Genomic DNA, 20117 nt, shown 5'->3' on the forward strand with positions numbered 1-20117 from the left:
TTTGGCTATGCGGTTTCAAAAATAGCAATCACATGGCGCTATTCCTTCGTTCTTCGCACGGCCAAGGAAAGAAAAAAACCCGAAGAAAAGTTTTCACCTGTTTCTTATTTCCTCAGACAAGGACTTTCCTGGGTTACCCGTAATAGGTTCGGCCAGTTTCACGCTTTTCTCAGAGAGAAACGAGGTGGGCCCAACTGGATATCATCAACCTTTCTTGTTCTTGTTCAGGTTCCGGTTCCATTTCCAGATTCAGGATTTTCCAGATGCCCCTATTGCAAGCCAGTTCCAGTCCAATACAGAGAATATGAATATGGTCTATTATAATAATGCACTATACTGTATTGTGCAGCAGGGAGAGCAGTATTAATTTTAAATGGTGATACAGTCCATTTTCCCTACCTAGTTTTAGAAAGGCATACTGTGAGATCGTTCACAAAAAAAGTATTACATTGATTGTTCTTTGTTTTAGACCCTGAATGTGCAGATGATGTTGGAGTAGTGCAGTGCCCTGCACCTCCCAGCAGGAGTCAAGAGATAATCACCCAACAACCTGTCACTACATCCATAGCAACAACGACGACAGAAGCAATGGAAAACAACAGAAGCAACATTACGTGCCACCCTGAAAAGTCAGGCAGGCAGCCTCAAACTGCTGACAATGTGAATAAAGAAGGTATGATCATGCAGGAACATGAAGACTGTGCGTGTAAGATATCATATAAATGTGTGTCAACGTCAAGTTGACATCCGCAATGGGTTTATCACAAACTTACAAAACGACCAGCTCTTAGTTTGTTGGTTTGTTAAGTTCATTGGTAGAGCACTGAAATTTTCACGCTTTCCAACCGCCGCTGCTTTAAGTTGCGTTTGTAACTGGTCAATGGTGTATAATTTCTATATAATTATACGTCAAATGAATTAAGAAATATGACTTTTTGTTCTCATGTGCTTCACAAGATACAGGAGGGCCTATTTGACTCATACAATACATACAATAGATACTTAATTGACCGCTCCCCATAGGAGCTTTTCAGAGCCAATGAAACACAACGAAACAACAGAACAGAACAACAACAACAACAACTGTTAAAAATCCCAACTGGCACTGGGAAGTTGAACCGGGGACTACCTGAGGATCAAATTCAACGACTGGTCAGAGCGGGTCTTGAACCCGGGATCTCCGAATCTCAAGGCAAGCGCCCTAACCACTGGGCCACACTGCCTCCATAACCCTGACCCATGATCCTGGTAATGAGCGAGTGTGTGTTCCTAATTTTATGTCACAATCTGCTTTTGATTCATTAGTCAAACAGTTAAAGGGGCAGTGTCACGCTATTATAGTCCAAATTCAAAACACTAAAAGACATCTCTGCATCAACAAAGGCCAACAAATAATGCTGTAGTTCTGTTGCTAATGGCCTTTGAAGTTCACTGAAGCTATTCTTTGTCGTGTGCAGCCAAGGATGGAGGGGGTGGAAATGGATTAAAACTTGAAAAAAGAGGTGTCGATTTTTTTCAAGTTTGGAGACGTTGTCCTCTGAAAGTCACCAAAGTTAAATACGAACGAATAGCTCTTTGTGCCATACATGAATTATATTTCGTATCATGTGAGTTGTCAGGAATATTATACGTGTGAGCTAGAGTACTTATTTAGAGATTTACCCAGTTTTGACCTAAAAACAGTAAATTTGGCATGAGAGTGCTCCTTTAAGTGGTGTGTCACTTCAAATGAAGAATAGGCCCTTGCCATTTAGAGCTCAGTGAAAAAACGGCTGCTTAAATTTGTGGTAACTTTGTGGAATGTGTGCGACACATCACCAAAGTGAAAATTTGAGAGCAGGGAATTGGCACAGTGGTGAGAGCACTTGCCACCCACCACTGTGGCTGGGGTTAATGGCTTCCTGACTTGGCATCACATGTGGGTTGAGTTTGTTGGTTCTCTACTCTGCTCTGAGAGGTTTTTCTCTGGGTACGTACTCCGATTTTCTGCTCTCATCAAAACCAACCTACGATTTGATATCAGTTGATTTGATTTCAAATTGATTTGATTTCTGTATAGCATTGTCAGTACTGTAATAAGTTATTCTTATTGCCGTAGTGCTAGCTAGTTACAAGTGACAATTGAATTATGTTCATTATTGTTGTCATTATAATAATTTATTAACGCCCACATTCACCCAAAGTCATTGCGGTCCTTCGTTTTTGTTTTCAAGTGACTATTTGTCCAAATGCATGATCTGATTGGCTGAATGTAATCAGGCGAATCACGCAGGAAATAGCATTTCAGCTATTTGGGTAATTTTGTGTAACACGAAATTCAGTCACTGTGCGCAAAGACTTTTGGGCGATTGTGGGCCTGTAATGTGTTATATAATGGTAAAATGTGTGGACACGGTTACTTCTGATGAGAATATTTCTTCAAGATCAACGGATTTTATTCTGGTTCTCAATGGATAATATGCTAGTTTAAATGCTGTTAAATAAATGTCTGATTTTTCTTCTATCCGGCCTACAGTATTAATGTCTTATTTATTTCTTTATTATTATTATTATTATTTTCGTTAGAATTAAAAATGTGGAAAACTTGTGCAATATCTGCCTTTGCGGTTGCCTCGTTTTGTATTTTGCTGATCATTTTAATGACTGCTTGCTTCTGGAAACACAGGTAAGATCTGGTTTAGTCGACGTTTTGTGTTTTGTCCATTTTACATCATTTTTTGTTCACTGAAGCTGAATTTCATTATCATTCTTGCATATTTTAGGCATCTCATAAATCAGTGAAACACTCCTTCATGACTGTTGTACTCTTGAAGAAACTCTTTTATTATCAAGGCAATGTACCATACATTTTGTCCAAAAAGATCCTTTGGCCCATTCTGCAGTTATAGTATCACAATTTTAACAAACAAGCACAAACACAAAACAAAACATCGAAAAAAAAACAAGAACGAGTTGACCAAAGTTCATTACAATATTCACCTTTTCTAAAATGAAATTTCCCTCAGCTATGAAAATTCCGTCATTATTATCGAAGCTGAATAGCAATACCCCCAAGTCATAAATTCACCTTTTTAGTTTTAAGCTTATGCATGGTAAGTAATCGTAACAGGACTGAGTGGAGTACAATTCAGGGAGTAATCGGGCACCCAGTAATTTCAGAATCTGATTTGAAATTACGAGCACGATTTCCCCTGAATTGCACAACACGTCCTATTGCTAATTAATAGGAACGATAGCAAAATGCGAGGGTAAAATGTCTTTGAATACCCTTTTGTGTAAAATTATATTCCACCATTACAGAGCCTTCAATATGCTCTAAGTTCTGCTAATACATCTTAAGAATTTGACCTATTTTACAAGCGAAAGTGGTTGTTGCAGAGACAAGTAAATTCCCGCCCATTCCACAGATCGGTGGTTTTCGTAGTAGATCTCTGTTATTAGTCGAACTGTATAGGGTTTTAAACAAACGCATCATTACCTAGCGCATTCCCAGCGGATGACGAAAAGCTCGGCGTCATCGACATATATGCATCAACTTCCACGCACGCAGAGGAGGCTCAAGATCTTTTCTGTGGTGATCATGATATGGCCATACTGCACAAGAAACAAAGAAAAGTCACCGTTGTGGGTGATCTAAACGCCAGAGTTAATCTTAAACACAGATTTGGGAGCATTTTATTGGTCTCTATGGTGCGGCGTTTATGAAGACAGTCATGGATCCCTTCTTCTCCCAAAATACACGCAACTGTTTCTTTACTAAACATATTAGACAGGCGGACACAACAAATAGAGAACAACATGGCGGCATCCGATATATCAAGATAAGGCAGTCAGACAGAACACACTTGAGTCATGGACGGCGCAACAGCACAAACCTTGCGGACTAACAGAAGACGGCTGAAACACCAAATATTGTCCCCCAACCCAGATTTCACCGGAAACCATGCACTCAACTATGTGAAGCGAATTTCACCAATGCTGGAAGCTCGCTGAACACAAAGGCCAGTATTGACGATGAGGTGGTTGCTAACCGTATAGCTAACTCCAATCATCCTATTTGGAGAAAAAATGGAAATCTCCATCTTCTCCCCTAAAGAGATTTAAAGCACCAATCAGCAAAAGTGCAATCTAGAGTCTCAAAAAGAGTGAAACTGGTGTCTGGAACCGGAGGAGGATGAGGTGCCATATGGAGGAGCTGGTGGAAAGGTGGTGTAAAGCTTTTTGAGTCACAGTGCTGCCAAATCCTCACCCACTAACAGCTTTCCACCGAGGCAAAATCCCTGCGGGGATTTGAAAGGGCAATTAAGGTGATTCCCTAGTATTGCAATGCGCATCCTGTTCTGCGCATAACACAGCGTATGCCACGTTCGTATTCAGGAATGGCTAAGAGGCTTTATGGTCAAATTTCACGGCTCAGTTCTATTTTCTTTGTCTCACAAGTCTCAACGGATATTTCTGAACGAAACAGTGTTTACACTTAACCATAAAGACTCGTAGCCATGTGTGAATATTGATATATCGATCGTGGCCAAAAACATTTCAAAATAGCGACCTTTCCGGCGTGCGGGAAAGCTCGCTAGAAAGAAGAATGGCCGTTTTCAGAGCACAGCAGTAAAGAGCAAAAGTCGAGTGATAGCCTTGACGATGCTTAAGTATCATTTCAGTCTGAGAGTGAAAGTGAAACCGCGCTATCGTGGAGACGTGCTGTCGAGGGGTCGAACTTGGTTTGCTTTTTGTTTTCTTCTAAACGAGGTTGGTGACCTATCCTTTTTTTGGCATAATTTTATTCTCTTACTCATCCTCTTTGTACTGTAAAAAAATTGTAAAAAATTTACTTCAGAAGAAAAAGTTACAGGGAAAAAAGTATTCGTAGCCATCACTCGTGGACACGAAATTGTCTCCTCGATATCTTGCACCCGAGGAATATTTGTAGTCAGTGCCTTTTCAAGACGTGTGCTGTGCCATAAAATAAACATTAATTATTCCTTTTGAACAATATAATTCAACTGTTTTGTTATTCAAAAATTACTTCAAAGCTGCTTCCTGTTCATGCAAAACGTAGCCTGAACCGATGGAACAAACTTGTCCTTGATAGATGAAGTCGCTATGATTAACCAAATGAGCTTGGTGACCTATTTTTTTAATTGCACATTTCGAGTCCCCATAATGTAGAGAACAATCGAGAAAAGTTTAAAGAAAATCTTACGACAACTTCTGTTACTAAGGAATCACCATAATGGTACCTTTGATGAGCATGAAGACTTCTAAAGTTAAAGTTTCCGGATCAGCTGCAGAATACTCGGCCACTATTATGGCATTCTGGTTTCGTATGCAAGTAAGCGGCCAGTTATTCTGCAGTTTAGCTCGATCGGAGCCTGAGAACCGACCTCGGCTAATAACAACTGGTGCACAATGTGCCTTGTGGTATAACGAGAAGGGGTACGTTTATTCAAAAATTGTCCGCGTATTTAGTTATATGACGATAACGTGCCTGGTTTGCTACGACTTACTGGGGACAATGAACAAATCGTTGAATGACGTTTTTATTTGGGTTATGAAATGTGCAATAAACCTTTCTTCGTCGTGCCATTAGTAGGTTATAGGACGTTTTCAGTGAAAGTTACGACTTCTGGTGGACGAACAAAAGAAGCCAATGAGAGATCTTTTGTTTTCGTCCACCAATATGGCGGTGATGACGTCACGTGAAAACCTCCTATTGACATATCAAACCCTCTTTTTTTCAGGATGGAAAGAAAACGTTGCTCTTCAGGAGGAAGTTTCCCGGTTGATTTGAAGAATGAAAATTAGTATTCGTAGAGGCAGAAGTCCATAATCCAGAAGTATCGATCTCTCTCATTTGGGCTGACCCATCATTTTACGGCATTATCTAAATTTAGAATACAGGTCCCGCCAAATTATGGCCAATCAGATGGGGGCCTGATAACCACAACGCCTCTGATTGGTCTGTAACCAAGTAACCGCATGAGGGAATGCTCGTTCTTAATGCAAAATCGTGCGGGCGGAACGCAATGCCGCTACGTTTTGTCACCTCAAGAATCTAGCAGTGTCCGATCTAAAAATAGACAATACCGTAAACTCATGGCCCGTACATGGGCCTCATTCCATCGCAGTTCGAGACTTCTAGGTTACGTGAAAAGATGTATTCGAGTTAGACTTCATATTGCTGGTTTTCACTCACGTGATCAACAGCCATGTTTTTCAACGAAAACAAAAGGAAGCGTTTGCATAATAATAGAGTTAAATTCCCCGAGGATTAAGTCGGGGCACCAACATGGCCGCCTTTTCTTTGTTTTGGGCACCAACATGGCGGTCGTGACGTCAGGTGAAAACCGAGAATAGGTGTTGCCCATCTACTGGTTACCTGCAGCAAGTTTTTGAGGTAAAAAAAAACGGAAATTGGATAAATTTTATTAGATGCGTTTGTATTTGCATCAAGAAAAACAACACTTACGCCCTGCAACTGTGATCAGGCCCCGAGGGGGGGACTCATATAAAAATGATAGGGATGCCCGTCGTACCTTTTAGGGTTACAAAAGCGGTTTTGGTTCCTCTTAGGGTGTTCAGCCTCAAAAGGGTAGGGTATTGAGCCAAAAATTTATGACAGAAGACATTTGACAATTAACTTATTTTTAATTTTGTCTAATTAAAACCAATAATTTGGTTCCTCCTAGGGGTGAAAAAATTTCATGCCACGCCCGCAAGGCAGGATTCTGTTACCCCTTAGGGGTTCTTTTCAAAATTTCCGGCGAGCACCCCCTCCCCCCCTTCCCCGGGGACCAGGCGTTGATAATTGGGAAGAAGTCAACGGAAGGAGGGAGACGAAAAACATTTGCCTTTTCATGTGGGATTGTCAGATAGAGTCAGCTCAATCACAGATTTTCAAGAACTTTGGGTGTGGCGGGGTCCAAGCAAGTGCCTTTTGTTTATATCCTTGGTACTTTTTGGTGAAATGTTTCTGGGATAGTCTGGTTGGGTCACAGGCGGACAACCCTGAGAATGCGAGAGCGCGTGAGGTCACGTTATTTTAGACAGTTGTAACGGCCGATTCCACTGTTCGAGGAAAATGTTCCATAAAAATCGCGGCGTTTCCTCACGAAAATTCATTTTATATGGACAGCCAGATAAATAAAGTTCACTCACCTACCATTTTTTGCGTTGTCCCGAGAGATTTGATGGGTTTTTGGGACGCGGCTTCGTTTTTCCCTTCAGATCTGACGCGTCGTCACCTACAATATAAATGTATATTTATTCTCGCATTGTGATTGGTTCTTTCCTGCGATGTATTGGAGGATAGACGCACGATTGAAGGGACCATATATAAAACAAGTAGAATCCATGTTGCTTTGTGTCTGTTCAGTAATAGATCACAGAAGACGTCAAAATGTGGTAAGAACATCAGTGTCACACTCGGGCTATCGCCTCGTGCCACTTTTTTGTTCTCACCACATTTTGAGGTCATCTGTGATCTATTACTGAACAAACGCACGGCAACATGGAATCTATTTGTTAAATATACACCTACAATATAAATATATTGTAGGTGACGACGCATCATATCTGAAGGGAAAAAGGCAGCGTCCCAAAAACCCATCAAATCTCTCGAAATTTGAAGTTTTTATGGAACATTTTCCTCGATGAGTGTTGAATAGTCACAGATAACGTGACGTCACGCGCTCTTGAATCCTCAGTTGTCTGCCTGTGGTTGGGTCACGAAAGTTTCGTTTTTTGTATAAAATTTATCAAACTTTGATTTGAGAAATCCATGAACTTTGAGAGCGTAACTGTAAGTGATTGATTCTAAAGCGCACAGTAGACTCTTATACCTTGAGGAAGACCCCTAATTCTGGCTTTGGTTATTAGAAAGGTGAATAACGCTATCTAACGAATCGATTAATTAAGCGCTTTTTAAAGAAATTTATTTATTGGCTGGGTAGTGATTTAATAATAATAATAATAATTTATTACTTATAGTGCGCCTGTTACATTGAGAGATGCTCACAGGCGCATCACAATATCGAAAGAAAAATTACAATATCGAGAGAAACTTAATATACCTTAATTACAAGTTGTTATAATATATAAAGCTCATTAAACTTATTTACAAAACCTATTTACAAAAGATAATCTATATATAAATAAAAATGAGCCGCATAGTTACTGTTTCTCATAGCAGCTGAATGCATCGCGGAAAAGATGCGTACAAAAGATAATCTATATATAAATAAGTGAGTTTATACAGGCAACCGTGGATGGCCGGCGCTTTTCGGCTCAAAAACACTCTAGGACTGGTCAATACAAAGAAAAAGAAAAATTGTTTCTCTGAGGGTGCGTTCGACTGACCGTATTCCGGAATAGAAATACATGGAACAGAAGTTAGAAATCCTTCGTTTTTACGGAGATTCACATAAAATTGTCAAACTGCTAAAATGCTATTTTAAACATATCTTTATTATCCTTGTTGCTTCAAAACATCAGGCATACCCTTTTAAATCATTACTCCACGTATTTTTATTCCAGAACAGGGTCAAACAAACGCACACTTACGTTGTGAACTATATTTGTAAAATACTGTGAAATTTATTTATGTTTAACCGACGACATGTTGCCATCTGTAGCGTTCCTCCAGCAGTTATGCGGATTCTTCTTACGTTTTCCCCACGCCGTCCTTATGACTTCCAGTTTGCCTAAAAAGATAAGGTGCGAGACAATCGAAGAAATGAAAGGCGAGGAAAACGGCTTGGGGACGAAGTGACAAGAATTCGATTTTTAATGCCTTTGTATGCATATGGGAAGGGCAGTTATTTTTTAAAGTTGGCAATACCACTGGCGTTCGTTGTTGTATATAAAAATGTTACAGAGGGTAGTTTTGTTTTAGCTTAGTATTTATCGATAGAAGGTTAAAACCATTCTGTGGTTTTGCAATCAGTCTTATTGTATGCCAAACTAATTTAAAGAGCAAGCCACATTATTTATTAGTTTAGATGGTTGTTTTAAAACGCAAAGATACGCATGCGCTGTCACAGTCTTTTTCAAGAGCCTTGCTAGCAACGAAACGACTCAAAACGAGTCGTATTTTGATCTTGATGTATTTGTGTTCACGTTTGCCAGGTTCACAGGTGCAAACGCGTTTTGTTTTTATTTCTTGCGTCAGCTATTGAGTTTCATTTTGCATTAAGACAGCTAACACGTTTGAAGACCAAAGATACTTACTAGTTGTGTTAATGATCAGCTGCAAAATGAAATAAAAGTAGAACGTTCATGGTTTACCTTTTAGTGGATACCATATTGAATCTCCTTTGTTTATCCCGTAGATCATTTGTAAACACAATTTGTGACATCAAAGAGAAAGAGCTCTTTTTTTTCATGCGTCGGTTTAACGCAGTGTGACATGATCCGTTTGTTTGGAAACAAACCAAACTGAAAACTCATCCACAAGTTTCTCTCTCGTTAGCAAAACCAAGTTTAAGCCCCTCTTTGACTATTCACTTCCCGTTCTTGTCCTTCCTTCCGCGAAAAGTAAACCGACAAGGCCTTCTCTTTTTTTCTCCTTAGTCCGTCACAGTTATCTTCAACAGTTAAGCTCTTGTCGCTGCTAAGGGGATTCTATGGAGTTTAAGGAGAGTTAAGCACAACCTCGTTCCCAGGGTCTCTCTTCTCTGCCTCTTTTCTCAACGACAATGGAGGCAGAGAAGAGAGACCCTGGGAACGAGGTTGAGTTAAGTAAGGAAAACGGCACGGCAGCTTCAACGAAAACTTCAAAAAATATGACTTAGCGCTATCTTTATTAAGTATTTTGCGATTATTCCATGTTATTTACGTTGTAACTAACTGGATGGGTATGAACTTCTGATCTTGGGTATCCTGTGCATATGGTGAGCTTAAGCAAGTTTCGTTTTTCGTTCGTCTGCCTTTTCAGCGGCATCTTGAATTACGTCATACGTGCATGCACATCTCTATTTTAATACGTCATGTGCGCAAATGACGATCGCCGATCGCAATTCGCACCAACACGTTTGATTTTTGGCAAGGGACATTTTTTAGTAATCTCTCAGACAATTTCAACAAGTTCCAGAATTTTTTGTGACGTCATCACCTCCTTACTCCAAACATTCCATTTTCAGCCACGTACTGAAACTGCATCGTATTCACGGCATCTCGGCACATCTAGTGATTCCAATCTCCAAAATTCCCCAACGAATGCACTTCAATCAATGATTACTCCTAGTAAAGATAGAAAATGGTGCGCGCGGTAGTCAAAACTGTGCTATCCCGTCAATCCTTTGCCCTTTTATCGAAAACAGTGCATTTCTGTGCGTAAACGACGTTGTTATCGATCTACCCTGTCGAAAGAACGCCATGAAAGTCTTTTGTCGCGAAGTTAACACAAATCACTCTGATACATTATCAATACAGTTTTGACGTCTTCTTACACTTGATTCGAAACTACTAGAATGAATTCATCTTAAAATAGTTAGGAAAAGCACAAAAAACAGCCAAAGGACAACAGCTGACGTTCGAATCGCCGCTCGCTGGCAAACCAGTTTTGGCGTCAAAGTTTAGTGACAAAAAAGTTGCCACAAAATCTTATAATGGTTTTCTGGCCCAGTTTTTGGTCAATTTAATTTCAGTAGCTCTCGCCGTATGCACGTTGAATGGTTCATTTTTGTATGCCCGCGTTGTCGTTAAAACCTAAAGTTTGGTGATTTCACGTTGTTTTTATGGAGAACGGCGGCAATAATATTCTTGCTTTGTGGCGTTGTCGCTGTCGTAGCCGTCGTCGTTTCTAACGGAGAGTTTAAGAAACGACAACGCCAAGAAACAGTAATATTATTGGTTAAAAGAGGAAAAAATGATCGTGCTGCACGTGCGGTACGCACTTTTGTACATTTCCCTCCCTCACTCGCCAAACAACAACGTAAAATGACCAATTTTCAGGTTTTGACGACAACATGGACAAACGGCAGGACCGGCAGTGAATCTTTCCTTCTCTTTCTTTGCTTAAAATCCTTACTTACCAATCTGGTTATAGGATACTTCGCCCATATTGTACGACATAAACAAGATGGAAACATCGTGAAACACTAACGATAGTTCAAACTTTTACTTTGAAGTAACGTTTTCGTCGCCGTAGCTGTCGTGGTTTCTGAAACTCCTTAACACCCTTAGCTAGCCAGGTGATCTGGTGACGTAATTCGGAGGACTGGGAGAAAAACTTTTGCGCCGTACCCCACAACCGCGCGCGGCCTTATTTTTTAATTCAACATGGCAGAGGCGAGGTTAGTTCTCGTCGTTTCTACTTGAATGTTCATTCAGTAACAGGAAATGTGGTAGACACGTGATGATCTGTTGAGTTTTGGCGATGGAAGGTACTGCAGGGAGTTTGGAAACAACATCTAAGGCCCCGCGCGGTTGTGGGATACGGCGTCAAAACTTTTCTTCCGAGTCCTCCAAATTACGTCACCAGATCACCTGGAGGTCAGACGGGAGCAGAACGTGGGACGAACGCAGACCGGCACGAGTCGGTATCGGCCGCCATACATTTCTTTTCTTACGTTCACATGAGACCGGCCTGACAATGAAGTCAGACGGTCTGACTTCATCTCGGTCGCTGGACCGCGACCAGAAACTCTCGTCCCGGTCTGAATTCGTACCGTTCTCATGTAAATGACAATAAATCCCCAACTGGAATCAGAAATTTCAAGCCTGTATGCTTTTGGGTCTGCGATATATTTATTAAACAAAAAGTATCATTTCGTCCCGGCTTCATGTAAACAGGCTGCAAAAATTTCATGCCGGAACAGTTTCATACGTGTCTGAGTTCGTCCCGGTCTCATTTAAAAAAAGTAAAGTAAAGTGGTGCTTTTATATAGCGCCCTTATCACACGTCTCAAAGGCGCTTTACAATGATCAATTTACCCCCAGCCGACTGGAAGCATATACAGGGGCAAATTGCAGCCGCTTCTAAGCAGTCCATGCATTCTGGACATATGCCATATGTCCATTTGTCCATGCATGCTGGACATAATAAATACCCCCCACAATGTCATCATTTGTTTGCGGCAATGAACATGTGCAAGTAACATGGCTTACTGAATACAAATAGATATACTCTTTGTGTCGTTTTAATGTGAACAAGAAGTCATTTTAACGAGAACGGCTAAATACTTTACCAAGTAAGATGTAAGGGCCTGGTTAAACTGGAAATGTTTGGCGTACAACATCAAACACATTGTTTGGTGACCAAACATGCTGATGGTGAAGTGAGTGTCCAAAGGTTAAAATATGTTTGATCTAACTCAGATCAAACTCCACAAGCAAATATGTCAAATATGGGTCACGAATACGTAAAAAACACGTCGATACAAGCGGCCGAGCAAGCGTGGAACGCATGCGCGTACCAAACATGTTTGATACGGCTGGCAAAACGAACAAAAGCTCGCCCATCAAACACGAGAACAAAAGAAATATTTTAAGTTGTTTGATCAAATGTACATGTGTGATAGCCTCCAAATTTTATCAAACACGATCAAACAGCACCAAACAAGGTGGCTAAACGGTAAAATGTTTGATGTTTCGTTGCCAAACATTTCCCGTTTGGCCCTAATAGATTTAGAAGTCGTAAAATAAGAGGTCTTCAAATACGGGAGAAGCGGAGTACCCAAACAAAAAAATATTTGGAGAAACCAACAAACTCAACCCATATCACTCTCATTTTTAGAAGAACCTCTTTTACAAGAACGTACCTGTTTAGGCTGAGATTAAACAAAATTTGAAAAACATACTCATGCAAAGAGTCTGTTGACAATGTTCTTATTTTGCTCTTTCGTTTTTTTTTTTTTTCTTTTTTGTTTGTTTTTATGAGAAGTATAAATAAACGTAAAAGAAGGGTAAAACTGTAGTCTATCAGGACATTTAGCTGAAATACGTAGGGACGTTTTTTTGAAACAACTTGGGACCTTTTTTTTAAAGGTTTGTTCTTATAAGATCGCCCCTGTCGTTTCGATCGTCAGTATCATACCAATTGATGATATGGCCATTTCGATCGGGGCGATTATGTGAGAACATCACACAGACAATCATAAATGCCTGCGGGCGATTGGGACGATCTCAATCGCTTGAATCGCCCTTGTTCTATCTGGGCGATCTTGAATGATCTTATGACAACCACTTCTATTCAGTCAGGCAATCGAAGCGATCCATGTCCCATGGTGCATCACTGATTACCCAAGACCTACGAGGCCTCACAACATACATACTTAATTGACCACTCCCCGTAGGAGCTTTTCAGGGCCAATGAAACACAAGCACGACAGAACAGAACATTCAACTACAACTGTTAAGAATCCCAACTGGCCGTTAGCGAGCTAGTTGGCTATTTACAAGTCCAGCCGAGAAGTTGAGCCGGGGACTACCCAGGAACAAATTCAAGCAGGGGTCAGAACTTGTCTTGAAACCGGGACCCCGGTTCTCAAGGCAGTAGCCCTAACCACTGGTCCGCACCTGTCTTCCGAAACATTCAATCAAGCTTTGTTCATGGAGGAGGTACAAAAATACGGATGTTTTTTTTTCAGGTTTCGAAAGATTATGTTAACTATTCCGTTGAACGGTTGGAAAGCTATTGGAAAAACGTTTGCCGGGCTTGGAAGCCCTCGGGGAAGAGAAGAGGTAAGGTGCGGTTACATGGGGCACTTTTAACGCGGTAAATGACCCTTTTACCGCGGGAAACTGCATTTGGTGCGTGTGACCGACATTTCCCAAGGTAAATTTTTAGTGGTACGCGGTAAATTTCCATGGATGCGTCAAAAAGATTAGACGAAACACCCATGGCATTTAACGTAGTAACTTGGAAAGGTGTGTTGATGCCCAAGGTGCAAGAGCCAATCACGATGATGATAATGTTGTGATTAAATTTTCCGCCAATGAACTGCGTGATATTTCTTTTTACCTCGGCCGTAATCTTCGTAACGTTTGACCGCTGGTTATCATGGCATACTAAAAGCCCAAGTGTGAGGCACCGCGGGATAATGTACCATGGGAAATGGCATTATATTTACGGCTGTGCCACGGTGGTTGAACCGCACCTATAAAAAAATTCGCATCTCGTACTTGAAGAAACGGAAAAGTGTTCAGCGAGTTCTGGGCGCAAGTTTGCCAATTTGGAGTGGCTGAATAATCTCATAAATCGTCTTGGTGAAACAGTGACCAATATATGGCTGGCGTCCCTATCGATTATATGAGAACCCCTAATCGTTGCTAATCCCTTGGATCACCCCCACTGGTATGGGCGGTTGTAAAACGATCCAGACGATTAAAACAATCATGGGGAAATCATATGAAAGAGAACCAGCTTTTATAGACCAAATCGGCTAACTCAGTGTTGTACCCAGTTCAAACCCTTTGGGAATCAAACGTTTTGTTCCAAGTAAGGTCAAGTAATTTCATAGCATTTAAATGAGAATGCTACGTTATAATGCAACAACATTGATTTAGTCTATTTGGTGTATTTTACCACAAGACTTGGTATAAAAGTAAACACTTTTCTGACGCTGATGGGGACAAACCTGATACCAGATTCTTACACTTAATTGAATAATGAACTCTTTTAGTGCATCTAATTACGTTCGTCACGGTTTTCTGCGTTATTTCTGTGCGCAATTGTGCAACTTGAACCACTTAATATACGCTCATTTCCTACTCCGTGTACGTGCACAAAGGAAAAGCCTGGCATCTTAGGTCATCTTTATGGACCACCTTACTCTCAAATCACGGTTTCATCAGGGTAAGATCCTTGAATTCGCAAAGGCACATGAGGCATCGACAAATTTCCAGAACTTCGTCGTTCGCTCATCCGCTTCGCGTCCGAAAACCCACGCTTCGCTCCCCACTGAACATTTTCTCCTGGGATTCTCGTGAGGTCGACTTGTGGCAAGTCTAGGTATAGGTCAGTATACAAGAAACGGATTCAATGGGATTTGAACCCGATGCTATGCTCATGCATGAAGCCACCCGGTTCACGGGGGCAGGTCAATTTGTGGGGGTGGAGGTCAGTTCGATTCGTATATGAGACAATTATACACACAAGTGCAAGGACTTCAAATTACACTTGCCAGGAATACGATAATGTTACAACACCTCATTATCCAATTTTCGCTCTATTAGCCACTTACAGGAGGTTAAAAACAAAGGAAAATTTCAAACTTTTAGCTCCACAAGTGGTCGCGATCGCTTAAGAGAGGTGGTCTCTTATAAGAGGTTCCAAATATAGTGATTTGACTTGGAGACTTTTGGTCTTTTGGAAAACTGGTCGCTTAGGAGACGTGGTTGCTTACGAGAGGTGGTCGCAACCGGAGGTTCGACTGTATTTCAGCTGCGCTCCCTCGATTTGTCAATTTTGTCTTCCGTTGTGGTATGGACAGAAACGTTCGATGTTTCAAAGGCAACTTAAGCTAGAAAGTCGACTGTCGAATTTGTGTAAATGTTAAAAGATTTTCTAAATTAAGTTTGCTTGATTTCCCAACTAGCTATGGGAATTAGAAGGAAAAAATGGAGAAATTTAACGCGAAAACGTGAGGCTTTTTTTAGTTTGTGTTGATTTCCTGAGGCCTTATAGGCTTATAAGTACGCAAAGGCTGTAAAATTTGACAAACGCGAAAAATTCCTTTCCTTCATCAAGCTAGAACACCCACGTAGAAATCGGAACTGATTACTTTGAGCCGGCTCACCATCTGACATCATTACCCACGAACGTGAAAAAAAAACCCGCCTTCTTCTGAAAGAAATTTGACCGCTTCAAACCTCCTCGCTCTTTGATTAAGGTAGCATGTACCTCAAAAATTGTTATTTTTTCACAAGCTTTTCAACAAAATGCAACCTGCACACTTTGAATACAGACCACGAGACAAGTCTATCTAGTCCTCCGGGATTAAAATGAACATGGGATATAAAATTCTAGATATTGCGCTATAAAGTGGTTCAATTTAGGCATTTTGTCTCGCAATTTTAGACTAAAGACCCCAACACAAACGGCTTCGACATTCGTTCGATTTTGTTGGACCGTGTTGAACGATGTTGGCTGCTGGGGTGGGCAAACAGTTCCAACACATCACCTAACCTCGATTCAATCGATTCAGCATGTTTCAACACGGTTGAAAGGGGGAGGGGGGGGGGGAAGGGGGAGGGCAAACGTTTTCAACATCGCTGGTCAACAAAATCGAAAGGATGTTGAAGCAAATCTTGAAACCATTTGCCCGATCCTTGAGAGCACAAGCCGTGTGTTAAATTGCCTAATATTCTCCACGATATTATCTTTGTTTATTTTTTTTGCGTGTGTGTATGTTACTGGATTTTCTACTTTCCGCAACTGTTCTTGCAGTTTTGAAACTTTATATAGCAATAACCACTGAAATGTTCCGGCTTTTCTTTAATTGACCGTCATCTCAGAACAACGTGAGAAAATTCAGGTCGCGCCTAAACTGAAACGAGTTCCGAGAATGCCCAAAATGATATATCATTTCGTGGTTTGAATTGAAATAACCTTTTGGCGAGGTTCGAGTAGATTTCCAAACTGGACACGAGATTAGTATTGTGATACGGCTGGCACATGAGCAAGGATGCGGCCTTGACTTGGAATTCGGAATACAAAGTCATTCTCTTTTTATATCTTAATTAATAGCTTTCTAGCTATTGTGATCACTTTTCTGCTGGTCAAATTTCGCCGCATGTCCAGACAGAACAATGCACAAGAGAAAATAAACTCTTAATTAGTTCAAACGAACGGTATTGAAGCCCCAGAATGATTTCTATCCTTTGTCTCGTTCCATATGAAAAACTGTCACTCGTGAAACTCACGGCTTACATTTTTGCTCTCAGTTTATATGAAGCTTTTGGCTTGAATGGACTGAAAATGGACGCGCTGATTACGTGAAGTAGTACGTGACAATAACGCCAAATCTAGTATTGAATCAGAAATAATCAAGGATGTTAATGGAAAGTTCAACACTTTACCAAACCCATAGTGGGTCAGTTCACCGATATATATATTTTTTTTCATGTGAATCCTTATTCGATGTGAAAAGGCAATCAAAAAGATCTATTTTTCTCACGATTTTCTGCGCTGTTTGTGTGTGCTGTTGTACATGCATACTAAACTACTTAAAAATACGCTCATTTCCTATACCGTGTACGTGCACAAAGGAAAAAAAACTCTTTAAGAGTTATGAGCAAAACACAAAATGAATATTTCTGATATATGGCCTAGCCTGGCATCATAAGTCATCATTATGACAAATAAGACATCGACAAACTTCCAGAATTATCTCACGTAAACTTTGCTAACTCATGCTCGGTATAGGCCAATATAGAACAAAACCATTTCATTAAGTTTCACGTCACGTTTACAAAGCATCAACCACCTAATGAAAAAATCACAAACGGTTAATTGGACAACGCGATTGGGAACTGGAGCTGAAAGGTTCTTGAATTTCTATTTTACGTGAAAAAGACGCCAAGACCAACAGGGTTTCAATAGATATTCAAGTGTGATGGGTTTGTGGAATTAGACTACAATTTTGAGGGATGCTTGTTTAATAAGCAATTTTGGAAGCAACAATAATTATCACCTGGCAAGCTAAGTAAGGGGGTGTTAACATGATACTGGGGCGACTTTCGCGCCGGCGCGAGTTCACTCCGGTTCCTTCTCTTAGCTCTGTATTTTTTTACATGATATTATCACCGCAAAAAGTCATGCTGGGACGACTCACACCGGCGCGATTTCACCCCGGTTGCTGCACCGGAGCGAAAAGGGAGCTTAAGCACGCGCGTTTTTGAGACGTGGACGGCAACCACAAGTAAGCTGTTTTCCCTCTTAACCTGTTTTGACACAACCACATTTACATTGCTAAGTATCTTTTCTCCATTAGAGATGATAAGTATAAAAATCTGGGAGACCTCTCTGTCCTGGCAAGCGAAATTTTCTCTTCCGGTTGCCGTCCTTGTCTCAAAGACGCGCGTGCTTAAGCTCCCTAATATTTCGTTCCGGCGCGAAATCTCGAAACGGTATCATGTAAACGAGGAGCGGGGGGGCTGGAACGGGTAGCACATGCGTACTTTTCCTGATAGACGCCATATTTGCAGTTATCGATATGTGGTGTCCCTTCTGCTGAACACGATACGAATTCACCTAGTCATCATGCATACGAAATCAAGAAGTCACTTCGGTGTGAAACTTGAGCCGCTGCGAGTTTTCTCATGTAGACCCTTCTAGCTCAATTCGAGGTTGAATGAAATATATCAGTTGATATCTGCTTTCAACATTTAGGTTTTTGCCGAGCAAACGCCAATCAAAGGTAATTTTTAAAGTACGTAAAATATTCAATTCACGTGCGTCTTGGATGGCGGATGGTCCTTTGAAACATTGCTGGTCTTTTTGTAAATAAGAAATCGAGATAATGCCCTTGAGCCACACCTAAGTAATCAGAGGAAGAGATAAAATTGCAATCGTGAAATTCCTTCTTATTAAGCGCTAGTTATTCGGCTGACTTTTCAGTTTCATTGGAAATTTCGTTTTGAGGGAAGTACCTTGAGCTTGTCGTGAAGTTTAAAACTAGTTTTGTGACAAGAGACGTCGGAAATAAACACAATTGCAACACAAAATAGGAAAAAACACGGGACTTTGTTTTTGCTTGAATTATGTTCTCCTTATTGAAAAATAAAACACTTGATTTCACAATCCGGTGGATAAGTGACTACTTAAAGTCGACTGTCGAATTTGTGTAAATGTTTAAAGATTTTCTAAATTAAGTTTGCTTGATTTCCCAACTAGCTATGGGGCTTAGAAGAAAAAAATGGAGAAATTTAACGCGAAAACGTGAGTTTTTTTTTAGTTTGTGTTGATTTCCTGAGGCCTTAGAGGCTTATAAGTACGCAAAGGCTGTAAAATTTGACAAACGCGAAAAATTCCTTTCCTTCATCAAGCTAGAACACCCACATAGAAATCGGAACTGATTACTTTGAGCGAAAAAGCCGTTTTCAACATCGCTGTTCAACAAAATCGAACGTATGTTGAAGCAAATCTTGAAGCCTTTTGCCCGATCCTTGAGAGCACAAGCCGTACGTTAAATTGCCTAATATTCTCCACGATATTTATCTTTGTTTTATTTTTCTGCGTGTGTGTATGTTACCGGATTTTCTACTTTCCGCAACTGTTCTCGCAGTTTTGAAACTTTAAATAGCAATCCCCTGAAATGTTCCGGCTTTTCCTTAATTGAGCGTCATATCAGAACAACGTGAGAAAATTCAGGTCGCGCCTAAACTGAAACGAGTTCCGAGAATGCCCAAAATGATATATCGCAGCATTGCTTCGCCTTCGTGGTTTGAATTGAAATCACGTTTTGGCGAAGTTCGAGTAGATTTCCCTGAAACTGGACACGAGATTAGTATTTTGATACGGCTGGCACATGAGCAAGGATGCCTTGTTTTGGAATTCGGAATACAAAAGCTGACACCTAAATGCATATCTTTTCATATCTTAATTAATAGCTTTCTAGCTATTGTGATCACTTTTCTGCGGGTCAAATTTCGCCGCATGTCCAGACAGAACAATAAATGCACAAGAGAAAATAAACTCTTAAGGACGGTGCCTACTAATTAAAGATATTTTTGCCCCGGTGTGTGATTATGCCGGAAATGTAGATCTTAACAAGTGTTATTGAAATCCAAAAAGAAAATTGGGGGTAACCACGCATTTTTAAAAGATAATTCATGAATAATATTTGTAAAAAGCTTTAAAATACAAAGCAATGTATGGCGTTCTTTCTCAAATTGAAGCTTAATTATCTCTCAAAAATGCATGGTTACCCCCAATTTTCTTTTTGGATACCAAGAGTACTTACTAAAATCTACTTTCTCCGGATAGTTTTAAACCGCGCAAAAATATCCCTGTATTACTAAGCGTTACCGATAGGAAATCCGAGTATCTCGAGATGCGCAGAACGTATGTGCAATAACAATAGTAGGCACCGTCCTCAATTAGTTCAAACGAACAGTATTCAAGCCCCAGATCAGTCATTTCTATCCTTTGTCTCGTTCCATATGAAAAA

At 40.5% G+C, this 20117-nt stretch overlaps 1 long non-coding RNA gene across 1 annotated transcript; it reads left to right on the top strand.

Annotated features, from left to right (window-relative positions):
* Positions 1 to 491: 491 nt before the first annotated feature.
* LOC138021731 (uncharacterized) lies at positions 492 to 7258 on the top strand. Its single transcript, XR_011126429.1, has 3 exons — positions 492 to 673; positions 2566 to 2665; positions 5745 to 7258. It is a non-coding gene; the product is annotated as an uncharacterized lncRNA (long non-coding RNA).
* Positions 7259 to 20117: the final 12859 nt, after the last annotated feature.

The sequence above is a fragment of the Montipora capricornis genome, chromosome 10 (genome assembly GCF_036669925.1).
Source record: "Montipora capricornis isolate CH-2021 chromosome 10, ASM3666992v2, whole genome shotgun sequence".
NCBI lineage: Eukaryota > Metazoa > Cnidaria > Anthozoa > Scleractinia > Acroporidae > Montipora > Montipora capricornis.